Source organism: Anolis sagrei, chromosome 2 (genome assembly GCF_037176765.1).
Source record: "Anolis sagrei isolate rAnoSag1 chromosome 2, rAnoSag1.mat, whole genome shotgun sequence".
NCBI classification, from domain to species: Eukaryota; Metazoa; Chordata; class Lepidosauria; order Squamata; family Dactyloidae; genus Anolis; species Anolis sagrei.
The window spans coordinates 123,445,890-123,465,765 of record NC_090022.1 but is presented as its reverse complement, the minus strand read 5'-3'; the positions used below and the strand labels follow the sequence as shown (position 1 = coordinate 123,465,765).

The 19,876-nt window shown below is 41.0% G+C and overlaps 1 protein-coding gene across 1 annotated transcript in view; it reads right to left on the bottom strand.

Moving 5' to 3' along the window:
- Positions 1–18,757, bottom strand: part of TRIM16 (tripartite motif containing 16) — a 61,513-nt gene extending 42,756 nt beyond the window's left edge. Inside the window, exon 1 of the mRNA XM_060764523.2 lies at positions 18,739–18,757. The gene's annotated coding sequence lies outside the window, so the exon portion shown is untranslated. The remainder of the gene's footprint in view (positions 1–18,738) is intronic.
- Between the last annotated feature and the right edge of the window lie 1,119 nt (positions 18,758–19,876).

The following is a 19,876-nucleotide window of genomic DNA, read 5'->3' as shown; positions in this document are numbered from 1 at the left end:
AGCAGGTCAAATATACCCAGAAACCAGTCTAAAACTTGAAGCACCAAAATGTGTGTTGACCAGTGTAATGATTTGCTGTTACCCACAGTTTTGATACAGTATTCCTTTTTTGCACCATTTTTTTAGGTCTACGGACCTTTGTCAGTTGCATGCATTTTCTTGGTAGGAAAAATGTATATAATCCTGTAGTATGACAAGACATACATTTTAGCATGTGGTATTAATACTCTCAGTGGCTTCATGACAACCAGTCATGGCTTCCCATCCTGAAGGATATGAGGAGAGCAGACAAGCAAAGAAAGAAGATAAGTTCATAACATATGATGGCATGCATATGATACATAAGTGTTGTGTTCCTTCACGTCATGTCTGTGTTATTTCAACCCCATCATGGGATTTTCGGAGGCTAAAAATATGTGGCTTAGGTTTTCATAGCCGAACAGGGATTCAAACCCTGTCCTCCAGAGTCATAATCCAGTACTGGAATCACTACACCATATTACTTCTCAGGGTATTGATATAGCTTCTATACACAGAAGCATGAGAACTTTAATTCTTATTTCAGGACAGGATTATTTCATATGCTTAGGCCATAAAATGTGTTATTATGAAGGAAGGGTGAGAGCATTATGAGCAGAAGCAGCCCCATACACCTTCTTATCTCTACCATATTTAGTTGATTCTAAAATACCATTGATTTTAAGATATCTATATAAGCAAAATGTAGGGTGTATGTGTGTGAGTGTGTCTGTGATTCTAAAGCACACCTCATTTTAGGGAAGCTTATATGGAGAAAAGTGTGTCTTAGAATTGAGAAATACAGTAATTTCTGTTCCACCAGTAGATCATGGAACTAAGAAGGGAAGCTAGCCATATCAAAACATGCACACTGACTGACAGAAAATGAGGTGCAAAAACATTCAAATGGGTTAAGGATGTTTGATTTTTGAAGAAATTCCCCATATGTAGTAAGGCATATATGGAGAGAAGCATAATCCGCTTTCAGAAACAATGAATAGCAGGTGGATGTTCCGTTGGTTGCAGAGCTCTATGCTCCAGTAACATTTTCACACCAATTTCTATGCTCATCTTGATACTCCTGGCAATATTTCTTTTTCTGCATGGAAGGAAAGGACAGGGTTTTGTGTTCTTTTGGCTTCAGGGCACAAGAATCTTGGGAAAATGAAATCAAGAGATGCAGTTGGCAAAAACAAACATTCTTCTGGGTACGCTTCATTAATCCCCCCCTCCAAAAAATGGAAATCACTAAAATCTCCCAAATTACACCACTGAAAGCAGTTTCATATACTACATACATGGGCACATGTGTTAAATTAATGGACGTATTTTCCCATGATTATTAGCATCATGTTTTGCTTGCATGAACCTGTATAGTATATAGTCCCTGGGTTATTTGTACTTGTAGGGAGATTTCAGTAAGCTGATGCTTAAGAAAAATTGTACTGGACCAAAGCAAAGATAGACAACCAGATGCCCAAAGAAACTCACAGGCAGAATATGAGTAGAACTATAACATACTTCTAATCCTGTTCCTAGAAACTAATATTAAGGGATGTGCTGCCTATGATACTAGAAAAAAACATCTAGTTATTGACAGTGTTTTCCTTCATAAATTAGACATATTTCCTTTTAAAGCCATCCTAGTTGGTGGCTATCACACCATTTTGTGGCAGACAACCCCATAGATGCATTTAATGCTATATGAGATATTTCCTGTTATCTGCCCTGAATGTTCAACCATTCTACCTCATTGGTTGACCCCAACTTCTAGTCTGTAGAACGGATTTGTTCTGAAAAAGAGGGGAAAAACCCATAGTGTGGATGGAGTCCTGTGGGTGATATATGCTAATATGCAGGTAGCTTGCATGCAAGCATGTGTCGTCACACCCAAACGCCTTAAAGATGGAACTATGATGTGCTGCCTTTTGTTTGAGCGGACTGCTGGAATCTTTCTTTAAAGGGCTTAAACTTTCTAAGTAACCGAGTCCACATTGAGTATTGAAGAACAAACAGAATATTTATTAACAAAGTCCTTGTAGACTTGGCTCAGCTTTACGAAGTTACAGACAATCAATGAAACCATATAGCTATTATTTTCTTTCTTTTCCAGTCACTGAGTTGCCTTTCTTCAAATGGTAGAAAATCCTGAGATTTTTACCCTAACCCTGAACCACTATCTATAGAAGGTGTAGGCCTTCCCTATTCCAGCCCAGGGTTAGTTTAAAGATGAGGCAAATGGAGCTCAATAACTATCTTAAATTTTATCTATAAATCTAACTCAATTCTATCTCAAAATTCTATGAACTCAGTTGTTTTTCTATAGCTCAATAAACTCCTCTATAGCGCAATAGCTCCCTAAGCCTTTCTATCTATCTTATCTATCTATCTATCTATCTATAAGCCCAATTTACTTATATTTAGTTTATATATAGTACTTTCTATCTATAGCCTAATTGACCTTTCTATCCTAAATTATTTAACCTTTTATCTACAGCCCAATTTATTCAGTTTAGTTTAGTACTTGTGATGGTTTTCTCTAGGGTTTCCTTGATAGCTTCCAGCACATCAGGACTTTCTTTCCAAACTGAAGGCAGGGAGGATTCCAAAATGGAGGTCTGGCCTGGTAAAAGGGGCGGGCTCAAAAGTTCTGGGCCAATAACTGCAAAGGAGGCCTGCAGACTGCCTTGCAGACTTGCTACTATTAACCTTTGGGGCTCTTGCAAATTGCAGCAGCCCTGAGACAAAATGCAAAAGAAAGCAGCCTTAAGCAGCTGAAAGGTAAGGCAAACCAGGCTCCTGGGAGACGGAACAATGCATATACATTTTTAGTGCTATTCTGTGCACAGTATCCCAAACTGCTTAATAAGCTATCCTGGAAAAGACCACAAATGGTGGTGACGGTGGTGAAAAATAAGGGGAAAGGATGGAAGGGTACGTTTGCTTATTTATTAAAACCCCACCTTTATCTTCATGGAGACTCAAGGTGGCTAACAATCACACTCTCTGGAAACAATTTAAACAAAATGAATACAGTATTCCCTCACTTATCACGGGTGTTCTGTTCCAGGACCACTCGCAATAAGTGAAAATCTGCAAAATAGGGATGCTATATTAATTTTAATATTTATACATTATTTTAGCATAATGTACAAATATTAAAATTAATATAGCCTCCCTACTTTGCGGATTTTTTTACCTGTGCTTCCTTACCCATGCCTCCTGAGCCTCTGGCCTCCACACATAGAGGCCAGGGGTGTGGTGGGGAAAGCCTGCCTCTCTGGCCTCCACAGACCCGGGAATCATACAGTAATTCTCCAGCACCACCTTCTGAGACTGTCCCTCCAGGAAGGAATGGAGCCACTGAAGAATAGTATCTCAAAGCCCCATCCTAGAAAGGCAACTCAGAAGGATACCATGGTTGATGGTATCGAAATTCGCTGAAATGTCCAGGAGAATCAACAGGTACACACTCCCCCCTGTCCAGTTCTCTGTGTAGGTCACCCACCAAGGTGACCAGAGCTGTCTCTGTCCCATAAGCAGGTCTGAAACTAGATTGAAATGGATCTCGATCAGGCATGGGCAAACTTTGGCCCTCCAGGTATTTTGGACTTCAACTCCCACAATTCCTTACAGCCAGTAAGCTGGCTGGGATTTCTGGTAGTTGAAATCTAAAACATCTAAAGGGCTGAAGTTTGCCCATGCCTGATCTAGATAATCCACTTCATCCAGGAATCCTTCAGAAGCCACCACATACTCCAGTACCTTGTCCAGAAATGGGAAAATGGAAACTGGTCTGTATTTATTAAGGACAGTGGAGTCTAGGGAAGATTTCTTTAGAAGAGGTCTTACCCCAGCCTCCTTAGGCCTGCAGAGACCCTGCCCTGATGCATTAATCACTTACCTGACCCATTCCACTAGTCCTCATCTGGCATGTTTTATGAGCCAGAAAGGACAGGACTCTAAAGCAATGTGTTTGCTCTCACCTCTCCGAGGATCCTGTCCACATCCTCACATTGCACAAGTTGAAAAGTATCCATCAACACTGGACAAGCATAAACCAAGGTTACATCCAACAGAGCTGTATGGCATCCAAGTCAAAGGGAATCTGGAAGATCTTATCTGCAAAATGATGAGCAAGCTCCTCACAGCATGGTGTTTCATGGGTGGTATTCTCTTGTGGGTCAGATTGGTTCACTGTGAGAGTACTCCCATTTTCTTCCATTTTCAAGTAAAGATGAATCAGTTCACCAACATCTGAATTTCTCCCCTACTTTCCCCTCCCATAATTGACAGCTGGGGGAGTAGGTGGGTTGGACAGAGCACAAACGGCACTATAGGATATTGTCTTGTATTCCAAAAAACACTCAACTTATATGTGCACACACAGGGCCGGCCCTAGGTAATTTTCAATGGTAAGCAAACATTATTTTGGCGCCCCCCCCCCAAAAAAAAACCAATCACTGAAAAAAAAAAGGTAGAGGTGAATAAAGAGTTACCTTAAAACCAGAAGGTTACTTACATTATGTTCATATAGTTACATTACATAGAATTAACACAAATTAATGTTTTATAAATGCAAATATTTTTGTTGTTATTTTTGATCTACAAGTACGACACAAAGGTTTCACAGAAAATACAAGATCTTTGCATTATGACAATTCCGCTGAGCCAATTCAAGACAGAACAGCCCTTAATACATACACATACATATACATACACATACACACATACATGCACACAGACACACACACATACATATTATTTTATTTGGAATTGCAAATTGCAATACATTCCATCACACACACATTTAAATAAATATTGTGTGTTTACGGAACGAACGGCTTCCTTTCTGCAAGGACTTCTTCTAGAATGCATAGCAATTCCAAAGAAAATAAAATATTTTGGACCACGACAAGTAAGTCCACTGAGATGACTAAAGATAGAATAACCTTATCTATATAAATAAAAATATAATGTTTGTTTGTGGGATTAACATAACTCAAAACCCGCTGGACAAATTGGCACCAAATTTGGCAGCAAAACACATACTAATCCAATCTATGTCTGTCAAACAAAAAAATCTCTGGCTGCTTCTCATTACTTTATTTTGCATACCACCACACTACCCCTGGGTGCTGCTGCTATTATTATTATTATTATTATTATTATTATTATTATTATTAAGAGTCTAAATGGCCATCTATCAGGAGTGTTTTAATTGTGCTTTTCGCTTATGCCAGAAGGAAATTGGATTGGATGGACCTTGGAGGTCTCCCTACTTTATGATTCTATTACTATTATTAATAATAGTATTATTATTAAGCAGAGTCTCTATGGCCATCTGTTAGGAGTGCTTGGATTGTGTTTTTCCCTTATGGCAGAAGGAGGTTGGACTGGATGGCCCTTGGAAGTCTCTTGTAACACTAGGATCCTGTTACTGTGAATTCCTCCCAAACCCCTCCAGTGTTTTCTGCTGGTCATGGAGGTTCTGTGTGCCAAGTTTGGTTCAGATCTGTCATTAATGGGAGTTTTAATGGTCTGTGGAAGTCTGAGCTGAATCAATTGAAGGTACTCCAAATCCCATCAGCTTGATTAGCATTCAATGGCCTTGCAGACAAGAGTCAATCAAGGCCAGCTAATACGTCTCAACAATGGATTCCCCCGGGCAGGAAGCAGCCAGGCTTTGAAGCTGCAAGGTTATTTGCTGCATCAGATGCAAACCAAAGGTAAATTTGTAATGTATATAGAAAACACAAAGTTTAAAAACTTGGCATCCTGCTGCAAGGTCATTCAGTGCTGTGCTAATCAAGGTGGCCAATGTCAACACTCACACTTGCCTCAAGCAGGCAAGAGTTCTTCCCACCCTGGACATCATTCCACAGGGATATATATAAACCCCACTTGCCTAGTTTCCAACAGAGTTCCCAACCTCTGAAGATGTCTGCCATTTATAACACATAACAATCTAATAAATATAAATAATTCATGATAAAAATAATAACGTAATAATTGTAAATAGAATAATAAATATAATAAAATATAATAATAATAGTAATAATTCCAAAGCTGAGAAGGAAATGGGGGCGAGTCAGTTTCCAACAGACCTTCCAATCTCTGAGGATGCCTGCCACTGATGTGGGTGAAACGTCAGGAGAGAATGCTGCTGGCACATTTTGAGCCTTCCAGGCGAAGCAGAGTCTTCAAAGGGCAGAGAGAAGAGCACGGAGTGGGGCAACAGCTGCAGCGAAGTCTTCCCCCCTTCTCCTCCAGGGTCTTCCTCCTCCTCCTATCCATTTGGAGGTTTCTAAACAGAGAGGAGGAGGAAGAAGAGCCCAGAGGAGAAGGAGATGGCCAAGCCTCGCTGCTGCTGCCGCCCTACGCTCCTCTTCTCGCCCCCTTCGAGGCGAGGCCTCGAAGGGGGTGAGAAGAGGGTGGCACAGAGCAGCAGCAGCAGCGAGGATGCCCCCCTTCTCCTCCAGGGTCTTCCTCCTCCTCCTCTCCATTTGGAGGTGTCTAAACGGAGAGGAGGAGGAAGAAGCGCCCAGAGGAGAAGGAGATGGCCAAGCCTCGCTGCTGCCCCACACTCCTCTCGCCGCTCTACAAGGTGCATGGGGCATGAGGGGAGGGAAAGGCGTGCACCTTTCTCTTCTCCCTCACACGCCTTTCCTGCCTCTGCCGCCAAGGAAAGCACATGCAGGGCGAGAGGGGAAGGGCAGAGGCGCGCGCCTTTCCCTTCCCCCATGCCGCATGCGTGGCTTTTCTGCTTCCTCCCGCTGCCGCCCCCCGCCACCGGCGCTGCTCATGGGACGAGGCCCAATTGGAGGGAGGGGCATTTAAGGAGGCGCCCCTGGGTTGCCTCTGGGACAAACAAAGTATTCCGCGGTCGCTTACTTCGCGTAATGGAAGAGCCACCCCTGTGCACACATGTGCACATATTGATCTCACAGATATGGGGGAGGAGTGTACTGTATGCATGATGTATTTAACTATTTATCTATATATTTGATTGCATTGGTGGGATGAATGGAATTGTATAGGTGGAACATTATGCTTATATGGAATATCTCAGACTGAAGTTTTAAAATTGCATTTCTAGCATTTGTAGAAATGCAACTGAATGCAATTTCAAGATCTGTAGACCGAATCCTAACTCAAGCCCAGAGGACTTCTCTCCTTACTCTTTGTCCCACTTGCTCAGGTGCTCCTGCTGAAACCAAAGAGTAGAGAGCTTCTTTATTCCCCTTTTTATCTTCTGGAAGTTATAGTCCAGAAAATTAAACCTTTCCCAGATCTCCTTACTACTCCACTGATAGAGTAGCTGGGCAAGTGGAGAAGAGGGAGGGAAAGTGAGAAGAGACTTTGACAAAAGCTAGTATTGCAGCCACCATTCCAAACTACCAGTTGAAGGAATGAGAGAGCTCCGAAATATTTTAAGGCTCAGAAGATGGTTGAATAAATTATGAAAGATATAGAAATTATGAAGAGATTTCAAACTCAGGAAGCTTTCTCCACTTCCACTGGGCCGAATATGAATGAAGCTGGTGGAAGTTTGTTCATCTCTAGTCTTTCACACACGCATACCAACAGCGGGAGAGGAGCTCCAAAGTGTTGAAATCTGGCATGTGTGAAATTGCTCTAAATTACTTCCTCAGTTATGGCAAGACTCCATGATCAAAACAAGCAATTAACTGTAATCTGTCCTTGTATGTAACCTTTTATGGTTAATTAGAGAATCTGTAAAGACTTCCAGGCCAATACTCTCTCTGCCAAATCCTTGGGGTCTACATCAGTCCAGATTTGGCTGCATTTTAGAAAGAGTTCTCTTCTATTTTGTAAAGTTCAAATGCTTGCTGGTTTAATCAAGATTAGAGAGTTGCATTTTCAAGCTGTGCAATCGATAGGTTCTTTCAGAAGCTAATTTTTTCCATCAGACTGTAATATGACAATGCCATTTTAGTGATGTGGTATCTTTTTTAAAAACTGACTGCTCCAGATCAGGAAAACAGATACAGGACAGGGCAGAATTCAAGAGGGTCAGAATGCGGTTGGTTTTTCATTTTCAGTGATCCAAGTGATGTCAGATTACAGGTTATTTCCTACTACGAGGGTTGAATGAAAAGTAATGCCTCCACCTTCATTACTTGGATTTGGATGGGAATATTTTAATAAATCAAACACAGAAATAATCCTTAGAATGTGCTTTTTAACTACCACTATCCATTTTCCATATAATCACCAGATAATTGGATACATGTCTATCAATGATGAACAAGAAGTCGACACTCTGTTTCTGCAACTAGCGTCTCACAGTTCTCTCAATGTCTTCATCAGAAGCATAATGATGTCCCCACAGATCTTCTTTCATTATCGGGAACAGATGAAAGTCAGACGGTGCTAAATCTGGACAGTATGGAGGATGTTGTATGGTGGTGAGATCCAGTCTCTGAAGTTTCAAGTCTATGCACTTTCATTTCAGGCGTCAGCATCCTGGGTACCCATCATGCACAGATCTTCCAATAGCCAAGCAAAGCAATAATGTGACCCACACATTCTTGTGAAATGTCAATTATGCTTGAAATTTCTCTCTGAGTGATACAATGATCATCCTGAATCAATCTGTCAACCTTTTGCTTGTGAAACTCAGTGGTTGCTGTCACAGAACGTCCAACTCTTTGTTTGTCATGCAAGTCAGATGTTTCCACCTCAACATTTTTAAACTCACATCAACTCAATCACCATAAACAGCTTGCATTCTCTGATGAATCTCCTTTGGGGTGACACCTTCTGCTGTCAAGAATTCAATGACTGCATGTTGCTTAAGTCACATTAACAAACCGTCTGGGCAGGGTTCCATACTTTGCACTTTAACAACACAACCGTTAAATGTTAAGTCTTCCTGCCAAAATGGAACTGTAGAGGAGAGTCTACTGAACAAGCCAGTACCTGCCGCATACCAGTACTGCCATCTGTTGAGGAGTTATGAAGGTGGAGGCATTAATTTTCATTCAACCATTGTATAAGTATCTGCAGAACTTAACTGAAGCTCATTGGCTCTTCTCTTGTGATCTGTATGCCTATTTTTAAAAATAACTTTTTATATACTATTATCACAGTATGTTGGACTTGGGAGATCCAGATTCTAGTTTCACTGAGCCATGAACCTCACTGTGCAAGTTTGAGCCCACCACTATGGGAGTATTTACACTGTAGAATTAATGCAGTTTGACATCATTTAAATTGCCATGGGTCAATGCTATGGAATCATAAGAAGTTGCAGTTTGCTAAGACACTAACATGTACCAAACACATGTTGGTAAGAAACATGTTAGCTAAAAACATAGTTAAGTTAAAACTATTGTGACTCCATAGCACTGAACCATTACAGTTTAAAGTGCTGTCAAACTGTATTAATTCTACAGTGCAGACGTGCCCTTTGTTTCATCCTGGCTGACCTCACATACAGGCTTCCAAATCAGAAGAGCAGTGAATTTGCTTTTGGTTTTAGTCCTAACTTTAAAGAAGCTATCCAAAGCATTAAACCCTCCCTCCAAAATAGGATTAGCATTTAGGATATCTCCTTTAAAGTTTGAATTAAAACTCAGAGCATATCCAATGCCACCCAGTCTTAATAGAAACCACCAGCTGTCACTGCTCATATGATTGCGGGGATTCTCGTGCATGAGTAGGTCACTTTGAGTCTATTGGAGAAACAGTGCGAATAGAAATGCAGCTAACAAGTACTTAAATATCACTAATACAAGCAGTCCCTGAGTTCCAAACATCTCACTTACAAATGGCTCATTGTTAAGAACAGAGATGAGACAACGGTGAGAGAATTCTACCCCTAAGAAGGGGAATCCACTCCTGAAAAAGTTATGATGGAAAAAAGGTGTCTTCACCGAAGCTTTCTCACCAATCCTTGTTTCCACAACAAGCTAATTTTTCATAATCCAAGAATCACAGGAACAGAAAGTGTGTCGAAATCTTCTTAACAGGAGCACAGATAGCAAAACAAACACCACAGGGGTATTAACACTTCCCTATGATATCCAAAGCTTCACACACACACACACGTCTGCTCCGACTGACATAGAAATTCAACCTAAGAACAAATTTACAGAATCTTGTTCATAACTTGGGGATTGCCCGTAGAATGATGACCTTGTGCACAATTATCTGCAAAGAAGTCCTACTAAGGGCCCTTCCACGCAGTCCTGTATCCCAGAATATCAAGGCAGAAAATCCCACAATATCTGCTTTGAACTGGGTTATCTGAGTCCACCACACTGCCATACATTCCAGTTCAAAGCAGATAATGTGGGATTGTATTCAGCTGTGTAGAAGGGCCCTATGTTCAATGAGACTTACTTCCAAATAAGCATTCACAGGATTTTTAGATTCTTGAATTACATCCAAATCATTCTGCAATAGTGAAAACATAATATGCTAATCCAGAAACAAATGTATGGATTGTTAACATCTAGATTTCTTTTAAAAAAAACTCAGCTGGAAACATTTTATGACCATTTCTATCCTATCAATCATTGCTTGGAGGCATTGTCCCTAACAGCTTTCCTACAACTTAAAAAAAACATAATTACTTTTGTTATCCTAACATCTCTGGCAATTTGTACTTAAATCTCTGGCAATAAAAACCTTTGGCCACCCCTACTCAAATGCTCTTTTAATTATGTTTGAAGATTGCCCTAATTCCTGTTCTAAAAGCTAAAATATGCAGAAATGTGGTTCCTTTATCTTTTCCATATGCAAGGTGTCATCCAAAACCCTTTCACCACTTTGGACCGTGCTTTGCTGAAACCCCTTCAGTTTGCTTAGAATGTTTCATACAAGTCAACATAAAATCAAAATGTCACTATTGGCTAATGCCCACTGTTAAGGTACTGGCATTTACAGTGAACAGGCGGGACAGAAGGCACAATTCCCCTTTTCATATACAGCTCCTGTTTTACTGATGACAGTCAGTTCAAAATAGGGTATTCTGGAAGCCATTGTGTAATTTTCATGATAAGGAGAGGCCATTCTTCATAGCAGAGCACATAGCATATACACAGAAGATCCCATTAACACAAAATACTTCTGCCTAAAACTCAACAGAGCTGCTGCCAATCAAAGTAGACACTAGTCACTTAGGTGGACAAATAAAATGGCTTGCTTGTGTGAGGTCTAGACCAGTAGTTCTCAACCTGTGAGTCCCCAGGTGTTTTGGCCTACAACTCCCAGAAATCCCAGCCAGTTTAGTGGCTCTTAGGATGTCTGGGAGTTGAAGGCCAAAACATCTAGGGAACCATAGGCTGAGAACCACTGGTCTAGGCAGCCTTTGAAGTCCTAGAACAGGTACAAGCCAAAACCTTTCCTCCAGATATTGTTGGACTGCAATGTCCAGCATTCCTTACCACTGTGATAAGGAGAGGCCATTCTTCATAGCAGAGCACATAGCATATACACAGAAGATCCCATTAACACAAAATACTTCAGCTGATGAATGGTGACATGCAAGAAACCTTGAGCACTACACCCAAATGGTGAAGAACTCACACCCTGAAGATGTTGGCTGGAACTAATAACCTGTTTGATATGCAAAGTCCCTACTTAGATTACTTAGATTCGAACTGCCAAAGGTCAACAGTTTGAATACGTGAGATGGGGTGAGCTCTCATCTGTCAGCTCTTGCCAACCTAGCAATTAGAAAACATGCAAATGTGAGTAGATAAATAGGTACCGCTTCAGCGGGAAAAAGCACAGAGACACTCCAAACAATCTTGCCAGCCACACAACCAGGAGGTGACAACGCAGGCTCCTCTGCCTGAAAATGGAGAAAGTACCTCCCCGGAGCCAGAGATAAGCACCGCCTCCAGAAGCCGGAAATGAAAGGAAACGCCTCTGCCTTTGTTTGTGTTGGTGTGTCTCATTGTATTTTATTGTAAAGGCACTGAATGTTTGCCTGTGCTGTAATCCACTCTGACTCCCCGAGAGGAGAATGGCGGAATATAAATGAAATGCATTTATATTATTATTACTATTATCATTTGATATACCATCACAACATATTGTTAACACAGGTCAGAGGAGAATTTCTTCTAAGCTTAAAAAAATGAGTGATCACAAGGAGACAGAAGGCAAGGAAGATGTCTGAACACTGACAGGAAAGACCAAGATCAGTTTTCCCCACCTGTTACTAGAAGGCGATATTCCATTACTCATAATTTACAGGGATGGGTCATTTGATAACCTCCATATTTTTGAATGATAGCATCATCTCTGTCCACTTGCTAGAGATGCATTACATCTAGAGTGCACCAGGTACTTTGCCCTGGCCTATAGTTTCCTACACATCCAACTTCTAAGATTTCTGCAACAGAAAAACTTCCAGGACTTTATCTTTTTTCCCTTAACATATTCTGGATGAAGTTTTCCACTCAACGGTGTGATTGGAAATAGTTATAATATGATTGCTCTCAGGCTCCTTCCACACAGCTCAATAAAATCCCACATTTTCTGCTTCGAACTGGAATATATGGCAGAGTGGACTCAGACAACCCAGTTCAAAACAGATATTGTGGGATTTTCTGCCTTGATATTCTGGGTTATATGATTGTGTGGAAGAGCCCTCAGTGTGTGGAAAGGTCTTATTGTCCCTCATTTTGTTCTCTTCTAAAATAATATTGCCACAAGAGCCTAGCATTTGGCAGAGACACAGAAGTCAGCCTCTCAGAAAGAGCATCTCCTACAATGAAATGCTTCAATAATAAAAGGAGCACTCAGAATCCAGTTCAGGTAAACTTAAATTCCAGGACAGATTTTGCTTGAAGCCACAACAGGTAAAGGGAGTTACTTGGCAAGTGCATGGCAGGTAGAAAAACACCTCCCTGTAACAGGTTAGTTCACTTGGAGTAATAATAAGAATTGTACAACAGGTGAACTCCTTGGCTGGGCTTCCCTGAGGCTTGCTTTGCCACCAATTGCAGCATGTTACCACTACTATAATAACACAGGCAATGATAAAGGGAGCACCCTAGACTTTGTTTGGGACAGATTTGTTTTGCAGCTCCACCTCAAAAATGCTCAAAACACAGCACAGCTGCACTGGATGAAAGAAGGAAGACGTCACAAGAACTCTGTTTTTAGTGTGCTGAGTCGGTCCATTAATCTTTTAAGCTTCTGTTCAGTTCTTTGCAATCCTGTAGACACTGCAGTTTTCAAGAGACATTGTACTATGTAGATAATACAGAGCAAAATTCCCCTAAGCAACTTCCAATTATAAGGGCTAAAAAAAGGCAAGGAAAAGATCCAGAATATTGTGAGTCAAATTAGGACCACATTCAAAGCAGCCAGAAAATCCATACTCATTTTGTTCCTGGTGCTGGTGGTACACACAGCATCTATCTGTTTTCTAAGCAAACACACTTCTTTCAGGCTTCAATGCAATTTAAAATAACCACCTACTAACCCCAAATTCCATTTTAAATCATTTGAGGGTTTTTAAATAAGTCTATCCCTGCTTCAGGAATGAAACTTGGAGGTTCTTTTTCTCTACCTTCATTTTCAGTGCATGCAAAATCACCCAGCTAGATCCTTTGTGAGAACTTCTTATATATTTCTCTTCATTATTATTTCCTACAGTAAATATTCTGTTGCACAAATTGAGCAGAAGTAGAGAAAAGGAAAAACACAAAGACATTTTAAATTAGATAATAGGTTGTAAAAAAATCTCCCTCAAACTAAACCTGCAGTACTCCACATAAATGTTATTTACTGTCACTGGAAAGGGACATTACAAAAGTGAGTTGGTACAGGTAGGGATATAATTTTTCACTAATTTAACCTGTTCCATGGTAGGTTAAACCCTTCCGCCAGCTGAGCTGTTGACCTGAAGGTTGACGGTTCAAATCCAAGAGATGGGGTGAGCTCCCATCTGTCAGCTCCAGCTCCTCATGAGGGGACATCAGAGAAGCCTCCCGCAGGATGGTAACACATCCAGGCTTCCCCTAGGCAACGTCTCTGCAGATGGCCTATTCTCTCACACCGGAAATGACTTGCAGTTTCTCAAGTCGCTTCTGAATAAAAAAAACTAATTTCAGTCCTTAAGAAAGCAGCACATACTTTTAGCAGTTTTATTTTTGAGTACTCTTCACAGTTTGCCTTCAAATGGTCTACCAATTTATGGCAAACTCATTAAGCTCATGGGATTTTCTAAGGCAAGGAATACTCAAAAGTGATTTTATCCATTGCTTCCTTGAGATACAGCATCTGGTATTTGTTGGCAGTCTCCCAACCAGGTACTAACCAGGGCTGGCTCTGCTTAGTATCCAAGTTCAAATAAGATCTGGTGCCTTTAAGATATTTAGGTCCTAATTTGGGACTTGTTCTGAGCAAAATTTGCAATTTTTGTGCAGAGAATACTGATGTCTATGCAGCTGATGATATTTTCCATTTATGTGCAGAAAATCTAGTTTCCAGGACACAAATGTTGCTTTCTGTTTTCAAAAAAAGCCAGATTTTATTTTTATGGCATAATTAAGTCCTTAACTGTGAAGATTCCCATTAGTCTAGAATTCCCACCAGGATTTTCCAGCATTTAAGAAAGACATTTTTCAAAGATTTTTGTCTTTTGTTCAAGTATCTGTTCCTCTCTTAATTACAAGCAACATCATTCCTTACAACTATTTCCAGGTTCCAAATTAGCAACATTGAAAGCTGCCAAGAAGTATGATAAAATCAACAGGAATACACTCCCTGATTCAACTTTCAGTGTAGATCCTCCTTCAAGAAGATCAAAGTTGTGTCTGGCCCAAAACCAGGCCAGAGGTCAGAGGAAAATGTCTGTCACTTTTAACATTTCTAGTGGAAGGAGCTTTCTTATCAAAGGAGTTGGCTCAATTCGCTGTGGCAATATGTGACGTGTCTAGTAGCCCAGAGGTGAATACATGGGTGCTCTGTTGACTGTGTTCTACTTCACAAATCCTATCTTCTGTCATACCTGTCCTGTGCCGACTGTGGCCCCTTCCACACAGTTGTATAAAATCCACACTGAACTGGATTATATGTCTGTGAGGACCCAGATAATCCACTTCAAAGCAGATATTGTGGATTATCTGCCTTTATATTCTGTGTTATATGGCTGTGTGAAAGGGTCCTGTATTCGACAGTATTGAGGTGAAGACAAACATCTGGAGGGTTCACCTGTGGAATATTCCCTGTACCTAAAAGAGCCCTGAGATTCATTGATCATTCAGTTTAGCTATCTATTAAGTATTCTATACTTAACATAGTCTGGAACTAACCTGCTATATAATGTAGTTTGAAACTGCATTATACGGTCTGTGTTGACCCATATAACGCAATTTAAGACCTGCGTTATATGGATCTACACTGACCATGTAATGCAGTTTCAAACTGCATTATATGACAGTGTAGATCTAGGCATAGAACCAAAGGTGAAACTCAAGGTAAAAGCACACAACAGTTTTATAGAACACTGTCCCCTGAGCAGCTTGCCTGTTTTCCCAACAATACAAAGAACTTTTTCATTTACTTACAGATTTAGGAACAATTTAGTCTTGATTCAGGCATTTCCTATATAATATTGAGCAGCACTCATGGCAGGAAGAGCTTGAATCCCAAAAAGATACCACAAGATGTAGTATAAAACAAACCTACATTTAGAGGTCATGTTTTCCTCATTTGCTGAAGTTGGCCAGTAGGGGGGGATGAAAGAGCAGCCAACGTGAGAATGTGACTCTACCAAAAATTCTACCTTCCTTTCATTTCAAATGTGGACAGGATCAGCATAACTTAACTTTATTTTTCTTATATCCCATTTTTTGCTTTGCACACGACCCAAGGTAGCTTTTAGAATATAGTTGGCAAGCGTCCTTACATTTAAAGCTGATCCTGGGGTTTTAAAAAAACACAAGGAGTAAAAGTCCTCTCAAAATATGTCTGCTGGGGGCCCATCCAGACAGGGCCCAAAATGCATGAGCTCATGCGCTTTTACCAGAGGTGTCCAAATGGCACCACGAGTAAAAGTGAATTAATTCAGTAGAAAGTAGGAAAACCCTGCTTTGTCCCAAATTAATTAGGTACTCAATTCTTTAAAGACCCAAGTCTAATCCAGTATGGGCACTGTGTGGACTCGGATTTTCCAAGCTGAAACAGCCCGGAAAACCCTGAGGGTTGTAACCATCACCCCCCCCCCCAAAGAAAACAACTTTTCTGGCCGCCATTACCCTGTGCTTGAGTTCTTCTGGCATGCAGAAATGATGTGCCAGGAGAAGGAGGGATGAGGAGCAATTTTCCTCCTCACCCCTCCTTCTCCTAGCACATCATTTCTATGCACCAGGACTCTAGCACAAGGTCATGGCAGCCAGATAATCTATGTTCTTTTTTAAAGAGGTTTTAAAGAGATTTTGGGGAGGGGGTTAGGGTGTCTGGGTGTTCTCCCAGAAGGGTGCACTTCTAGACACCCAGTGTTGAAAGCTTAGGCTTTCGGGCCAATGAGGCAACAGAAGGCCGCCCTGACCCAGGTTTTTTAAACCCGGGTTGGAACTGACTTCTTCCCTGTCTGGAACTAGCCTGAATATGGTTTCTAAGATATCTTTCCTAACAAGTACTACTCCCATTGGGTGAAAGTCATGAAGTAAGAATCACTGCTTATACTTGCATCTTGGGAAAAGGGTCAGTCCTACTATCTCATGGAGTTAGGTGGTCACCTCCCATGGCAGATACTAGATGGTGCATAAAGGTTGTTGTTTCTCTGTGCTGAAGAACTGGCATACGCTTTAGGCAAGCAGGCCTGCACACTCTCACCTAGCCTTTTGCCAACATCATTGCCAAAATGGTTCAACTGCTCATCTGGTCAGCTTCTGCAGGTGGACAGGGTGGGGAAGGGCAAAGATACCATTTTGTCCTTTGCTTCAAGGGCAGTAAGATCCAGCCTAAGTTGAAGTCTTTTGAAGACTTGCTGATATATACTGATGAATCACAGTGACACATTTTACTGCAGCATCTGTTTTATTCATTTCTGTGACTCAGCAGACAAGACATACTGTCCCAGGATTTTAAGTGTGGAAAACTCTTACGCAAGCTACAATAACGCTTAGTTTATTGTCCTTTTCACTGTGTAAATATATTTCTGATTCTTAGGTGCTAGAGTTTGACTTCTTACAACTGTGACCTCCAGTATAAGTATCATGAATTCCGTTATTGTCCAGATATTTGGGTTTGGGGCATTGTGCTGCAAAATGACAGTACAACCAGGAAAACTGTCTGATCTGTGTCTCCATGGCCCAGAGGATATGGAAAGGTATAGTATTGACCTTGCCTTTGGGATAGGGGACAATCTTTGCTCCATTAATTCTACCAAGAAGAATTAACGGAATTTAGGGTGGGGATCTAGTTTCCAGCCTAGAATCTGAGGATATTCATTCCAGGGCCTGAAGATACTATGGGCCAGTGCTGTTTCATTGCTTCGTCATGCAGGGCAGTTTCCATAGATCCAAAGGTTTTTTTTCAAGACTCGGCTGATCCCAATAATTTGACTCATGCCACTACACTGTGTAAATGTTTTAATAAATAAAATAAATACATTCAATATGGGAAAGACTACAAAAGATGACATGATCCTAATATCTGAGCTGAACAGTATATGATGCACGCTGCATTCCAATCCCTGGATTGCCCACTGATAGGATATGTGTTACGTGCTTTCTCAAAAGCCTTGCTGAACTTGGCTGTCCACACAGAAGATGCAGCTCCAAAGCTCCCATTTTTTCAGGAGCACAGGCTATGCTTGTTCAGGAAACATTTTCCCTTCTAATCTCTTAGCTAGAGGAGTCTCCACTGCTATTTCCAGAAGGGCTTGAGAATTCAGATGAGCCAAGAATGCTGTTCTTAATCTTGGAATCCTCCCCTTATCCCTCACAGCCTGAGAGAGAAAGGATTCAGAGGATCCAACTCATAGGCTGCTTGATGGCCACCCAATTTTCCAATAATAGCTAAACACAAACGTATGCTCAAATGATTAAATGTCAAAGCCACACCCTTTGGAACTATTGTTCTGCCAAATTTAAATAGGGGATGTTCCAGTTTGTAGCTATGGTTCTAATACAGCCTAATCAATTCCTCAAATTCTTCTTGGTAGTGTTCTCTCTGTGTCCAAAGACAAGACATAACAGCTAAAGAATAAGTTTGTAAAACTGCTGCAATGTCAAACCAGTGAGTCCAGATGTCAGATCCAAGCTTTTACTTGCTGATGACAACACTGGCAGATTGGCAGAGGATGATAGGTCTGCTACTTCTATCTGCTGTCAGTTGTAGCCAGGTGACACAAGAGGTCTCAAATCATAGAATCATAGACCTGGGAAGAGCCTTATAGACCAGCATGTCCAATCCGTGTATCCAGAACAAGTAGCTATCACGACTCTTCTCGATGACATATGGGAAAGGAGAGCGACCATCTTTCTAGGCAATTGGTTTCATTGTTGAACCAATAGGACAAGTCTCCAACTGTGGTCTGAATCTTTACTTTGAGCATTTTCCCTTTAGATCCGTCTTTTTTGTTTCTTGGTTGCCATCATCACAAATATTTCCCTTTTCACTCTTTACCTATGATGTCAGCAAACTGGGATACTGAGCAGAAGAGCTAATAGCTGTAGCATACCCCACATTGTCAAAAGGTCAAACAAGTAAGTCTGTTACCTTGGAAATCTGTGGATCAGAAATGCTTTCTTTTCTTTGCTTAAAACTACTCACAATGGTAGTTATATTAAATGTGAGGCTTGACATGTGGGAGGCAGCTGTGAACTCTTTCCCACTTCAGCATTCCTCTAATTTAAAGCCTCCCTTAGAGCTGATTAGTTGAAAGATGAAAAGATAGCTACCCATGCTATGCCAGTCTTTTCCTTTGCAATCCTTAGGAGCTGATGTGAAATGGGAGATAAAATGAAGAAACCAACCAGCATGATGTAATGGTTTGAGTATTGGACTAGGAATCTGGGAGGCCAGGGTTCAGATCCCTGCCCAGCCATGGTAACCCCCTAGTTGATCTTGGACAAGGCACATTTGGACAAAAGCACTTGCAAACCTCCTTTTAATAAAACATGCCAGGAAAATCCTATGAGCAATCACTTTGAATTGGAGTTGACTTGAAGTTGCATACGGTAACATCAACAAACTGAGGAAATGGCATGATAAGGGATATAACTATCCCCCTCCTTCCATATCATGGCCTAGATTAAAACTAGGACGCATGACTTCAAGCATTACAGTGGCAAACAACACAAGACTGAGTATAACCCATTGTTGCACTTTGAACTCAGTTTGCAGTAACTGAAGTAGACAGAAGAAAGAGAGAAAGTGATTGAGCAGAGAGAAAATAGGACATTTTAAGAACAGCTGGGGGAAAACGGCATCAGAGAATTAACCGGAATTGCTCTTGCCAAATCAGTGCAATTGGAGGTTATGCTCTGATCCCAACCCATATTGTACCATCCCATCTATAGTTGTGTCTTAAAAGGTATCAGAAGATATTGGTAAGGTCACCACGACACTATTGATTGCTTGTAAAACCATGAAATGAAAATATAAGGAAAATCATGATGGGCCTTTGCTTGATCAGTCACAACTCCTGTGATTGAATGTCATGTGAAATCACTTAACCCTCTTATATTTTCAGAGTTGCTTTGTTCTTGTGGGCTATTAAAAAATCCCATTTTGAAGACTTGCATCTCATGTGGTTTTGCTGAAGGGACCAAAACATGATTCAAGACTCAGCTGACAACTTTGGCTTATGTCAACCCATGCCACAACCCAAAGAACCAACTGTAACTAGCCTTCT